We start from the raw sequence: 14,107 nt of genomic DNA, 5'->3' as shown, positions 1-14,107 counted from the left end.
CAGATCAAGGGGGGAGTATATGTCTCATGAGTCTAATGCATTTCTAGCTAACCATGGGATAAAACACCAATGTATAGTGCCATATATGCCTCAACAAAGTGGTGTTTCAAAAAGAAAAAACAGGTCGCTTGTGGAGGTGCCCTGATGTATGATCAAAAGTCAAGCTTTGCCACATTTGTTTTGGCTTACGACGTTGTCATGTGTGTTACTTATGTACTTAACATTTTCCCTACCAAAGCCTTGCAATATAAGACTCTTTATGAAGTATGGCATGATAACAAGCCATCTATTGATCACATGCATGTGTTTGGTTGCTTAGCTTATGCTTTAATGCCACAAAAGCAGCATAGAAAGTAGGATGATAAGACTATCAAAAGCATTTTTGTTGGTTACAATCGTGGAAGCAAGGGTTACACCTTGTACCATCTGCAAGCAAAGCATATCTTGGTTTCATGAGATGTTGTTTTTGTGGAGGATTCCATTCAGCCCGTGTAATCATGTACTAGAGATAGTAAAGTAAGCTCACAAGACACTCATGACACTCAATTGTCTTCTTTTAATGGTGGAAACTTGAATGTAAGTTCTATTGAGGCAAATGTAAAGCCTATGGAGGTTTACCAAAATATCACGGATCAACCTATTAGATGTACATGATGTACTTGATGTTGAAAGGACTAAGAATGAAGAGGCTAGAGGTATGCCTAAATGGGTGGTGCATACTTTGTGTGATAGTAAATTCGATGCACCTATGTCTAGTCGTACTCATTCAGGTTCTTTCCATGCATCATAATCATTAGATTATTATGATTTGACTATTTTGAATTTATGTGATGAAGAGGAACCTCTTTCTTTTGATGAAGCACAAAATGCAAAAAATTGGATGGCTACAATGCAAACAACATATGGTGCAATTATAGAGAATGAAACGTGGGCTTTGTGTGATTTTCCTCCAGGAAAAAAAGGCCATTGATGCAAAATGGATTTACAAGTTAAAACGTAAGCCAAATGGTGAGATTGATCGCTACAAGGCAATATTTGTTGTAACAAGTTATGCACAAGATAAAGGCATTGACTATGAATAGACTTTTGCTCCTACTTTTCATATGACTATTGTTTGTTTTCTATGTGCATTGGCAGCCTATTTTGGATGGAATGTACGTCAAGCAGACATTGTTACTACATCCTTGAATGGTGATATATATGAGGAGGTATATGTAATGCAACCTCGCAGTTTTGACAAGTAAGGACAAGAAAAAAAAGCATGCAAATGCAAGGAAGCTTTATATGGGTTGAAGCAATCTCCTCATGCTTGGTATGAGAAAGATAACACTCATTTTCTTAAACAAGGCTTTCATCACACTTCAACCAAAGCACTTTGTATGTCAACAAATGTGAGGGTGATGTATACTCATCGTCGTTCTGTATGTAGATGAGTTGCTGATTATTGGTCCAAATGAGACACACAGTGCTAAATTTAAGGTTGAATTGAATGCTACTTTCAAGATAAAAGACTTGGGGCTTTTGCATCATTATTTGGGCATACAATACAATTTCTCTATATGGCTGAAAATGTCTTTAAATGTGCTATGGGCACCCTCCGTTCCGATCGAGGGGGGGAGTATATGTCTCATGAATTTAATGCATTTCTGGGTAGTTGTGTGATAAAACACCAATGTATAGTGCCTTATACGCCTCAAAAAAATGGTGCTGCTCAGAGGAAAAATAGGTCACTTACGAAAATGGTATGATCTTTGGTCAAAAGTCAAGCTTTGCCACATTCATTGTGGCTCGAGGCCATCATGTGTGCCACTTATGTGCTAAACGAGTGTCCTACAAAATTTTTGCAATCTATGACTCCATATGAAGCATGGCATGATAGAAAGCCTTCTATTGAGCACATGCAAGTTTTTGGCTGTTTGGCATATGCTTTGGTGCCACAGACGCAGAGCAGGAAATTGCGTGATAAGGCTGTCAAATGTATTTTTGTTGGTTATAGTGTTGAAATCAAAGGTTACAGGTCGTATCATCCGCAAACAAAGTGTATCTTGGTCTCACGGGATGTTGTGTTTGTGGAAGATTCTATTCAGCCCTTGCTGTCATGTACTAGAGACAGTAATGTAAGCTCACAGGACATTTATGACACTTTTTTGCCTCTTTTCAGTGGTGGAAGTGCGAATGCAAATTCCAATGATGCAAATGTACAGCCAATGGGGATTTCTGAAAATGTTATAGATGAGCCAATTATTGATGCACCTGTACATGATGTACTTGATGAGGAAAGGGCTGAGAATGAGCAGGCTAGAGGTATGCCTAAATGGTTGGTGCATACTTTGTGTGACAGTAAATTGGATGCACCTTTGTCTAGTCGTACTCGTTCAAGTTCTCGCCATGCATCTTATGCATCAGATTGTTATGCTTTGGATGAGTCTAGATTACATGATGTTGAGGAACCTCTGTCTTTTGATAAAGCACAAATTTCACAAAATAGGATGGCTTCCATGCAATGAAAATATGATGCACTTATAGAGAATGAAACATGGACTTTAGGTGATTTGCCTCCTAGCAAAAATTCCATTGGTACAAAGTGGGTTTACAAGCTGAAACACAAGCCGGATGGTGAGATTGATCACCATAAGGCTCAACTTGTTGCAAATGTTTTCGCACAACAAAAAGGCATAGATTACAAAGAGGCTTTTTCTCCCACTTGTCGTATGACTACTGTGCATTTTCTATGTGCATTGGCATCTCATTTTGGTTGGGATGTACATTAATCAGACAATGTTACTGCTTTCTTGAATGGTGGCATATTTGAGAAAGTTTATGTAACACAACCTTGCAATTTGTTAAGAAAGGACAAGAGGATAAAGTGTGCAAATGTAAGAAAGCTTTGTATGGGTTGAAGCAATCTCCTCGTGCTTGGTATGAGAAAGCTGACACTCATTTGGTCAAATGAAGCTTTTGTAACAGTCCAACAAAAAGAACATTGTATGTAAAGCGTGAGGGTGATGTACTTCTTATTGTAGTTCTTTATGTGGATGATTTGTTGATCACTTGACCAAATGAGACACATATTGCTGAATTTAAGGCTGATTCAAATGCTACTTTCAAGATGAAAGATTTGGGGTTGTTGCATCATTACTTGGGTATAAAGTTTAAGCATTGTGATGGTGGTATTGCCTTGTGTCAGAAAAGTTACGTAGAGACATTGCTATGTACGTTTGGACTTGAGGATTGCAAACCTATTGCCACTCCCATGGAAACAGGTTTGAAATTCAGTCTTCATGATGTTGGTGATCCTGCTGATGTCACTCTTTACCAAACTGCTATTGGATGTGTCATTTATGTATGCAATGCGAGGCTGGATATTCAGTTTGCAGTCTCACAAGTCAACAGATTTATGCATAGCCCAGGGTCTAAGCATTGGCAGGCTGTCAAGAGGATTTTTTGCTACCTTAGTGGAACTTTAGATCTTGGCTTGTTTTATCCCAAGGGGGGATCATTGCCGCCAGACTTACATGCTTTTTCGGACTCACATTGGGCTGGTCGTTTTGACACGCAAGTGTCCGCAAGTGGTTTTTGTTTCATGCTTGGCAGTTCATGTATATCATGGTTGAGCAAGAAGCAACCTACTGTGGCCACTTCTAGTTGTGAGGGTGAGTACAAGAGGACAGTCTTCACAATTATGGTTGAGTGTATATGGCTCAGACGCCTTATGGTTGATTTGGGTGTTGGATAGGACACTACCAACACTATCTACACTGAGAGTCAGAGCGCATTGGTAGTTGCAAGGAACCCAATTTTCATGCTTGCACAAAGCACATTGAGGTGCATTACCACTATGTCAGAGAGACGCCCTCGGTAGGAACAAACAACATGGGTTATGTGTCAAACCATGACAATATTGCAGATCTTTTCACAAAGGCAATATCTCATGAGAAGTTCAAAGCTTTGGGCTTACTCCCCTTTGTGGATTGATCATGTTCTCAGGGCATGGAACTTCCCTCTACTCTATGTGTCAGCTCTCATTCATCGCATCACTCCAGGGGGGATTTATTACCATATACATGTGGTAGTGATGTTGTGAGAACACACTTACGACCGCTGGGGAATTTTTTCCCTCACTAGGAGGTTTTTTCCCCCGTGCATTGTATATACGTCCATCATTCTAAGGCTATCTAGCTTTCCATGGCACACAAGTTATACACTCTCTGTTATGTGCCTTAAGATTCCTTTGTCTTCTCCAAGTTATGAGTGTTTCTTGCAACCCTAATTCCAACAACTAAGCTTGAGAAAGCCATAGCCACCAAGCCTCTTTCACGCACACACCCTATCCAAGAGAAACCATGTCCAAAACCATAATCAAGTTTGTCAAAACTTGATCTTCTTCTTCCCATTACCCTCTCCCTCTCCTCTCTCCTAATTCTCAAGATTTCCATAGCTTGAATTCCCTTTCCCTCTTGCCGTTCTCTCATTCCAAGTAGCCAAATTGGTGGTTCTCAAGCAAAGTGAAGAGGAAAAGAGCCTACTACATCAACACACTCTTCCATACTCTCCCAAATCGAGGAGAAGATTCTACCATACACACAAGGTAATGTTTTATTGTTCTCTTTATTCTATTGCACTTTCTTGAAAGTGATTTACTTTCATGCTTACTTAAGTTCATGCTTAAGCTGTCACATTTTTATAAGCAAGCCTTTTTGCTTAGGAAGAAGAAATAACTTCGTTAGGAGGAACTTGGACTCAATTTTGGGCCCTGTAAGAAACGCCAACTTAGCATATAGAGAGGTAATTATGAAAAACGTGAAAGTTTTTTTTTGGAATTCTATTTCTCATAGTACATACATAAAAGTTTTCTCAATCACTTAAATCCATGCTCGTACAAAATGCTTTTCGAGAGCCCAACTTAAGTGTACACAAAAATCCATGTCTATGAATCTTCATGAATGATGTGATATGCGATTAGAGATACCAAATATGTGTTGTTTTAAAAATACAAAACTAATATCATGGATGCATCCAGAACGTACAAAATCCTTAGGATAGCTTTTTAAAATGTTGAAATCTGACAGCTCTAGCTCAAGATATAGCATTTTTAATCCTAGGGCCTCATGAGGTCAAAACCAAGCGAATAGAGGTCCCAGAGACCCTTCAAGGGCCTCTATTCGCTTGGTTCTAACTTCTTCATAGTCTTAAATAGTACCTATCAATCACTATCAAGTATGATCTGTTTGAATCTAAATTGCAAATACTTCATAAAAAGGTGATTGATGCTTGAGCGAGATGCACAAGTGCTTCACTTTATAGGATAGCAACAGCGGGTCATAAAAAGGCGTTCGACGCTTGTGCAAGATGTCATTATCAAGCACCTTACTTTTCTGATGATAGTGACAAGTTCACCAAAATGGTTTTCATGGATATTTTCAAAATAAGAAAAAAGGTTTTTTCTACGTAACGTTAGCCTTCTTCCTTTTGGCTAAGGAGCATTCTCTCACTAGAGTTAAAAGGCCCGAAAATGAGTCCATTTATTTCCTAATGTTTAATTTTTTTGTTTCCTTATAATTAGGCTTTTTACTAATCATAACTAACCATGTTGCTAATTTGGCATAGAGAGAGTAGAAAACGCTCTCTTTAACCATAGGTGACTTCAGGTCATTTCAAACTAATATGACATAGAGAGTGTAGAAAGCACTCTCTTTAACCATAGGTAACTAGAGATCATATTTACATAAATAGTATGCATGTTGAATGGTGACTCATATCTTTAATTATCCCTTAATCTCTTGCATAAACCTTTTTATTGATTTTTAAATTACTTTTATTCTCTTACCTAAATTAATCTTACAAAGGTAAATGCCACAAATCAAAGGCAACTAGGTAATGGAGTTATTTTGGAATTAACCTTTTAAAATCATAATGTTTCCAAAAGAAATGCTTTTGATTTTGCATAAATTATGTGTGCAAAAGTTTTTAGTGACCAACTTAAGATTAATATCTAATTCTCTCAAGAAGGAGTTGAGTTTGAAGTGCAATTTTATCCTAACCAAATGAGTTCTCTTTGAAAGAGGATCTCCCTTCCAAGTAGGGTTATCCTCCCTCCCCTATTGCCAAATTGGAAAACCCCAAATCCTTAAACCTCTCCTAGCTACGAAAATAATAATCTCCACAGTAGCGAGGTATGCCAAAACCCCATGTCAACGAAGAACTTTTTTATCATTCATACTTCATTGCATGCGCATTTCTCACTACACTAACATGTCCACTCTTCGGAATGTCGTGTTGGAATTAGGGTTGCAGAGAAACGCACACAGCTTGGAGAAGACAAAGGAAGCTCAAGGCACACAACCGAGAGTGTGTCACTTAGTGTTCAATGAAAAGATGGATAGCCCTAGAGTGATGGGCGTATATACAATGCTCGGGGGGGAAAACCTCCTAAAGAAGAAAAAAATGTCCCGGCGGTCCTAGTGTCCACACACATCACTACCACATGTATATGGTAACAAATCCCCCTGGAGTGATGCGGTGAATGAGAGTTGTCACATGAGTAAAGGGAACTGCCATGCCCTGAGGACATGATCAGTCCCCAAAGGGGAGTAAGCCATAGCTTTGTGGAAAGCTTCAAGCTTCTCACAAGACAATGCCTTTGTGAAAAGATCTGCAAGGTTGTCATGTGTTGGCACATAAGCCAAGCTGGTCTCTCTTGCTGAGATCCTCTCCTTGACATAGTGGTAATGCACCTCAATGTGCTTTGTGCGAGCATGAAAAACTCGGTTTCTCACGACTGCCAATGCGCTCTAACTGTCAGTGTAGATAGTGTTGGCAGTGTCCTGTCCAACACCCAAATCAACCATAAGGCTTCTGAGGCATACACACTCAATCGTAGTTGTGAAGACTGCCTTGTACTCAACCGCACAACTCGAAGTGGCCACAGTAGGTTGCTTCTTGCTCAACCATGATATACATGAATTGCCAAGCATGAAACAAAAACCACGTGTGGACACTCGCCTGTCAAAACAACCAGCCCAATGTGAGTCCGAAAAAGCATGTAAGTCTGCCGGCAATGATCCCCCCTTGGGAATAAAACAAGCCAAGATGTAAAGTGCCACTAAGGTAGCGAAAACTCTTCTTGATAGCCTACCAATGCTTAGACCCTGGGGTATGCATAAATCTGCTGACCTGTGTGACTGTAAACTGAATATCTGGCCTTGTGTTGCATACATAAATGAGCCATCTGACAGCAGTTTGGTAAAGAGTGGCATTTGCTAGATCACCAGCATCATGTAGACTCAATTTCAAACCTGTTTCCATGGGAGTGGCAATAGGTTTGCAATCCTCAAGTCCAAACTTACATAGCAATTTCTCTATGTAACTTTTTTGACACAAGGCAATACCACCATCACACTGCTTAAATTGTATGCCCAAGTAATGATGCAACAACCCCAAATCTTTCATCTTGAAAGTAGCATTCAAATCAGTCTTAAATTCAGCAATATGTCTCTCATTTGGTCTAGTGATCAACAAATCATCTACATAAAGAACCACAATGAGAAGTACATCACCCTCACGCTTTACATACAATGTGCTTTCTGTTGGACTATTATGAAAGCCTTGTTTGACCAAATGAGTGTCAGCTTTCTCATACCAAGCACGAGGAGATTGCTTCAACCCATACAAAGCCTTGTTATATTTGCAAACTTTGTTCTCTTGTCCTTTCTTGACAAAACCGCGAGGCTGCGTTACATAAACTTCCTCAAATATGTCACCATTCAAGAAAGCAATAACAATGTCTGATTGATGTACATCCCAACCAAAATAACCTGCCAACACATAGAAAATGCACAGTAGTCATACGACAAATGGGAGCAAAAGTCTCTTCATAATCTATGCCTTTTTGCCATGCATAACCCTTTGCAACAAGTCGATCCTTATGGCGATTGATCTCACCATCCGGCTTGTGTCTCAACTTCATAAGGATCGATCTCACCATCCGGCTTGTGTTTCAACTTGTAAACCCACTTCATACCAATGGCCTTTTTGCCAAAAGGCAAATCACATAAAGTCCATGTGTCACTTTCTATAAGTGCATCATATTCTGATTGCATGGTAGCCATCCAATTTTTGAATTTTGTGCTTCATCAAAAGAGAGTGGTTCCTCAACATCATGTAAGCTAGACACAGCCAAAGAATAACAATTTGATGCATAAGATGCATGGCGAGAGCCTGAACGAGTACGACTAGATAAAGGTGCATCCAATTTACTGTCACGCAAAGTGTACACCAGCCATTTTGGCATACCTCTAGACTGCTCATTTTCAGCCCTTTGCTCATCAAGTACATCATGTACATTTGCATCAGTAATAGGCTGATCTATAGCATTTTCGGAAACCCCCATAGGCTATACATTTGCCTCATTGGAATTTACATTCGAGCTTCCACCACTGAAAAGAGGCAGCAAAGTGTCATAAATGTCTTGTGAGCTTACATTACTATCTCTAGTACATGACGACAGCAAGGGCTGAACACAATCTTTCACAAACACTACATCCCGTGAAACCAAAATACGCTTTGTTTGCGGATGATACAACCTGTAACCTTTGCTTTCAGCACTATAACCAACAAAATACATTTGACAGCCTTATCATTCAATTTTTTGTGTTGCACTTGTGGCAGTAAACCATAAGCCAAACAGCCAAAAACACGCATGTGCTCAATAGATGGCTTTCTATCATGCCATGCTTTATCTGTCGTCATAGACTGCGACACTTTTATAGGACAACTATTGAGTACATAAGTGGCACACATAACAACCTCGAGCCAAAACGAATGTGGTAAAGCTTGACTCTTGATCATACATCTTGCCATTTCCATAAGAGACTTGTTTTTCCTCTCAGGAACACCATTTGCTGAGGTGTATACGGAATTGTACATTCGTGTTTTATACCACGACTAGCCAAAAATGCATTAAGTTCATGAGACATATACTTCCCTCCTCGATCGGAACGGAGGGTCCCATAGTACATTTCGATACATTTTCAGCCATAGCCAGAAATTGTTTGAAGCACATAAAAACTTCGGACTTCACTTTAAGCAAAAATACCCATGCACGCCTGGAGTAATCATCAATGAAAGTCACGAAGTACAGGTAGTTGCCTAAGGATGGAGTTTGCATGGGCCCACAAACATCACTATGCACAAGCTGCAACTTGCATGTGGCCCTAACTAAATCATCCTTTGGAAACTTAGAACGCTGCATTTTACCCAAAATACAGCCTTCACAAACATGTTTGACAGGTGCTTCAAGAGGCGGCAAAGAAGCAACCATATCAGACTTTTGCAAACGCAGCAAACAGGCAGAATTCAGATGCCCAAAACGTGCATGCCAAAGTTTTGCATCTGAAATAGCCCTTGAATTTGCAATTGCATTTGCAAAATTTTGTCCACGCTTATCATACAAAGTGAAATTGTACAGCCGACGGCACAAAAGGCCGAATGCAACAATTTTATCACCAAAACTGAGATCATGAACTGTACATCTATCATCCATAAATTTGACTACAAGTCCAAGTCTAGCAAATGCGGATACAGACAAAAGATTCTTCTTGATCCCAAGTACATAAAGTGCATCAACAAGTGTGAAAGAACTGCCATTTTCACAATCTTTCCAACCCCCTAAACCGGATAAGAGGCATTGTTGGCACAAGTGATTGAATTCCCATGAGGGACAGACTCAAGAGAGGTGAACAATTCACGATGTGAGGTAATGTGCTTTGTAGCACTGCTGTCGAAATACCACACATGTGAATTTGTAGCAACTGACAAGCATGCATCATGGACAGCAGGATTGTAAGTGCACTCTGCGCTAAAAGCCCATTCTGCATCAACATCAGCATCAAAGTCTCCTTTTACAGAAGACTCAACAATGGCTGCATTTGTAGTGGAACGAGCATTTGCAGTGGAACCACCCTCTTTCTTCTTAGCCTCTTTGGCCTTCAACTTAGGACACTGCTTGATCAAGTGATCATTAGCTTTACAATAATGGCAACACATCTTCTTTTTTCCCTTATCACCAGAATTGCCAGACAAAGTGCTACCAGCAAAAGCATTGGGAACATAAGCTTTGCCACTCGTAGCAGAACCATAAGAAGTGGCTGCATTGTTGTTACCACCCTTTCTTTGAGAAGCAATAAAAGCATGTTCAACTGTGCACTGTCTAGTCCTGTTCTTTCTAGAAAGTGACTCTTGCAATAGCAATGTGCATAATCCATCAAACTTGCCAACTTCAGGATTTCCTTGGGTCATAAGTCTCCAAGTACTAGCAAAAGTCTGGTAAGAATCCGGTAAGGCATCAAGAACAGTCTGCACAAGGGAACTGTCTGAAATGACTTCACCTGCAGAAATAAGTTGTTCATTGATATCCTTAGCACTAGCAAGGAATGTGTCCATATCATCTTCCTCATGCATAATCTTTGATTCCAGCTCTTTATGCAGCAAAGCAATTTTAGCCTCATTGCAGCTTGCATAAAGACCTGCCAGAATATCCCAAGCCTCTTTTGCAGATTTTGCTGAACGAATGTGAGAAAAAATGGTACGCTTCACAGAGAATGCAATCAATGCATGAGCTTGTGCATCCTTTACATCCCAACGAGCTGGTTCTACGGTAGGCAAAACAACTCTAATAGCAGCAATCCTTGCAGCAAGACCTGCAACATCCTCAATATCGCCTGCATCCTCAGAACCAGACGTACATCAATGACATGCACAATATTCCATATGCCCTTTGACAGAAGAACATGTTGCATCATGTAGGCCCACATAGGGTACTTGTCCCCATCGAATCTGTCCTCAGCAGCAAACATCTTGAACACATCTGTGTTGTTGTCAGTCATGGTAAATACTGCACTTGATGTGAAAACTGCCCGAAAAGAGGAGAAACAAAGAGGGAACAACATGTGCTATATAGCATAAACCGTAGAAGACTGTAAGGCACATGTTATGCAGAAAACGACACTGACAAAAATTATGCACCAAATAACGATATAGCATGTAGTGGAAACAGAGGCTGAAATGAGCCCGATTCAAAAATTTCAGAAATTTGAGCAGACTAAGCTCTACGAGTTCTCCCAAAAAATTTGTCGACCTACGAATGCTCGCCAAAGCTCACAAAAATTGGAAAAAGTGAGCAGGCGTGTGCTGGAGCTACTAACGACTAGGCCCGGGAGGACGGCACCTGCTCTAATACCAATTGTTGGAATTTGGGTTGCAGAGAAATGCACACAGCTTGGAGAAGGAGAAGGAAGCTCAAGGCACACACTAGAGAGAGTGTTACTTAGTGTGCAATGGAAAGATGGATAGCCCTAGATTGATGGGCGTATATACAATGCTTGAGGGGAAAAACCTCCTAAAGAGGGAAAAATGCCCCGGCGGTCCTAGTGTGTTCACACACATCACTAGCACATGTATATGGTAGCATGTCGCAAATTGACTCTTGCATTACCATTCATTTAAGGGTTCAACTCTTGCACAATCAATCATTTGACTCTTGCATAATCACTCAAAAGAAGTTACAATTGCAAGTTGGTGCACTCTAAAGTTCTATGGTTGCAATTTATGGCCCACACTTAAGCAAAGATCGTCATAGAGAGTATATGCATTATTATTTTTCAGTTTGTTTTCTTTCAAAAAAAATTTGCAATTGCAATATGGGGGAAGTAAGAGGATATGTTTGTGGAAGTGACTCATCGTGTTGCTTGAACATAAAACTCCATTGCTTCCATGGAGATGCCCCATGGATGGAAAATGGTGCAAAGAAAACAAATGGAAATCGCCCAAGACGGGGTTAACTTGAAATTTACGTTGAGACAAAACCTTAAACCCCCAAGAGACTCGTTGTATTTCTTAAGGTCTTGTTTGATTAAAGCTTAAAATGGACTAGGAACTAAGAGATTATAACTCAAGGAACTTAATCTAAATTTAAACTAGGATTAAAAATTTTACCGAGAAGATTTGACGTGGATAGTCCTAGCATAACATAGAAGATTTAAGTGTGAACTTTGTCTTACATGTTTGGAAAAGGTCGGCAAAGGTGTTTACCTATGGGATGCAACAGGGGATGGTTCTTTTCAGCCAGGACTGATAACCGTTGGCCTATGTTTTGATCTCGGGTTCATTCACTGTCCTAGAAATGGGATTGAATGGGAGTTGAGTCCCGATCGGGTGTTGAAACCTGCAGATGCGTCTAGAAAATGGCATAGTTTGGGTAGGCCTAATGCCGACAGAAAAAGGAGTAAGTAAAATGGATCCATGAAGGGATCAGGATAAAGGAGGAAGATGTGATTTAATTAAGGAACTCTTCTATTTGTTTGTAAAAAGGAACCTTGGAAAGGCTAGGAACCTAAACGGGCTATTTCGCAATTGACCTTTGCTCTGCTTCTCAGATTATTGATTTAAGAAGAATATAGAGTAGATTATTTTTGTAAGCCTTTCCCACACATGTCGGAGGACACATGAATACTATTTTCTAGTATCATAGTACTACATTGAGAAGGTGCATTTACCAAACGGTTCGGTGAGAGGGTGGATTCCGGAGGGTTAATTTGTTGGCCGGAAAGTTGAACCCAATTTTATGTTGTCCATTATATTAAGTAAAAAACAGGGAAAGGGATTCCAACCTATGAAGCGGGAAAGAAACTTGGGAATGAGGAATTTGTGTATTTATTAAATACACTCATCTTATGGGAACGTATTGACGACTATGCTCGGTCATAACCGACGGTCATAACCGAAAAAAAAAACATCAATGACCTTGAACCAAGGGTGAACTAGAGAACTCCCACAATTTGACCCTGGAAGGTTGAGTTCAAATTTAGTCTGATGATTTTGATTGGAAAGTTGGATCGGTAAACGAAGGTGCTTCGGGGCTAAGGGATCCATACAAGAGAAAGTGAATGCTGAGGGATCCATACAAGAGAAAGTGAATGCTGAGGGATCTATACAAGAGAAAGTGAATGTTATCACCCCCTTGAGTTGGCATCAAAGAGTAGGAGGAGTCCTGTCTTGGTGTCGGTCTCAAGCGGGAGGGATGTTGGAGATCACAGTGTATCCATTTGGATTTTAGATCATAAGCACTTGTGTATAGCCTAAGGGTCTCAAAATGTGGATTTGAGACCCTAAGTACTTGTGTATAGCCTAAGGGTCTTAAAATGTGGATTTGAGACCATAAGCACTTGTGTATAGCCTTTGTTTACTCTACCTATGAGTTTGGTGATGTTTGGAGCTCATTTTATTGGTAATTCATCCAGATTTTCTTGTCTATGTGAGTATTGGTTTTTGTGTCTGATTGAGTGTGTTTTCCAAGAGATTGACAACCTCTTGTAGCCTCCATGCACTAGTCGTGCCGACTCTATCCCATGGTATGGCATTTACGTATGTGGTTCTCGCTATCTCTACAATAAGATAGAGTGAGGCTTGGCAAACCTCGACTTAAAGCAGGAAAGCTTTAGGACCAACCAGACTTCTTGCAACATCAAAATGGGAGATTTTCATAAACATGAACCTTTGCATTCTTGAATGAAAACGCATCGTAACTCTACCCAAAATGGAAATTTGGCTACATAGGTATAGTCCAAAGGAATTTATATGAATCTTGAATTGCAAGGTCTTTGACAAATATCACAAAAATTATAGATCATTACCAACCCTCTTGAGAGTCTAGGGGGTGAGTGTTAAACCAACATACCATGGAGAAGAATGGAGAAACCCTTAACCTCACCCGTTTCTTTTCTTGCTCCAGTTTATCCTTCACAAATCCTTGGCCACTGATACCATGAAAAGAGATAGAGAAGGAGAGAGCTTGCAATCTTGTAAGCACAAGTGCATGCACACACACACACACACACACACAACCAAGAGAGCTACAAGAGAGATGTAAGCTAAAATCTGCTTCTTCTTTTGCACTACTCAAAAAGATGATAAGGTCTACAAAATGTAAGTGGGAAATACAGGATAATAAGAACCATGCACAATAGTCAATGTAAAATTGCTAGTGAGTGAGTTGGCATGACAAGGGGTCATCACTCTCGTTGGTAGACCAAGCTAGTGAAGTCCACCTATA

The 14,107-nt window shown here is 40.1% G+C and overlaps 1 pseudogene; it reads left to right on the top strand.

Moving 5' to 3' along the window:
- The first annotated feature begins 680 nt into the window (after positions 1-680).
- Positions 681-14,107, top strand: part of LOC147455144 (uncharacterized) — a 44,446-nt pseudogene continuing 31,019 nt past the window's right edge.

This window comes from Adiantum capillus-veneris, chromosome 6 (assembly GCF_014529385.1).
Source record: "Adiantum capillus-veneris isolate H3 chromosome 6, ASM1452938v2, whole genome shotgun sequence".
Taxonomy (NCBI): Eukaryota; Viridiplantae; Streptophyta; class Polypodiopsida; order Polypodiales; family Pteridaceae; genus Adiantum; species Adiantum capillus-veneris.
Note: the sequence above shows the minus strand (reverse complement) of the source record. Positions and strands in the feature narration are given on the sequence as shown.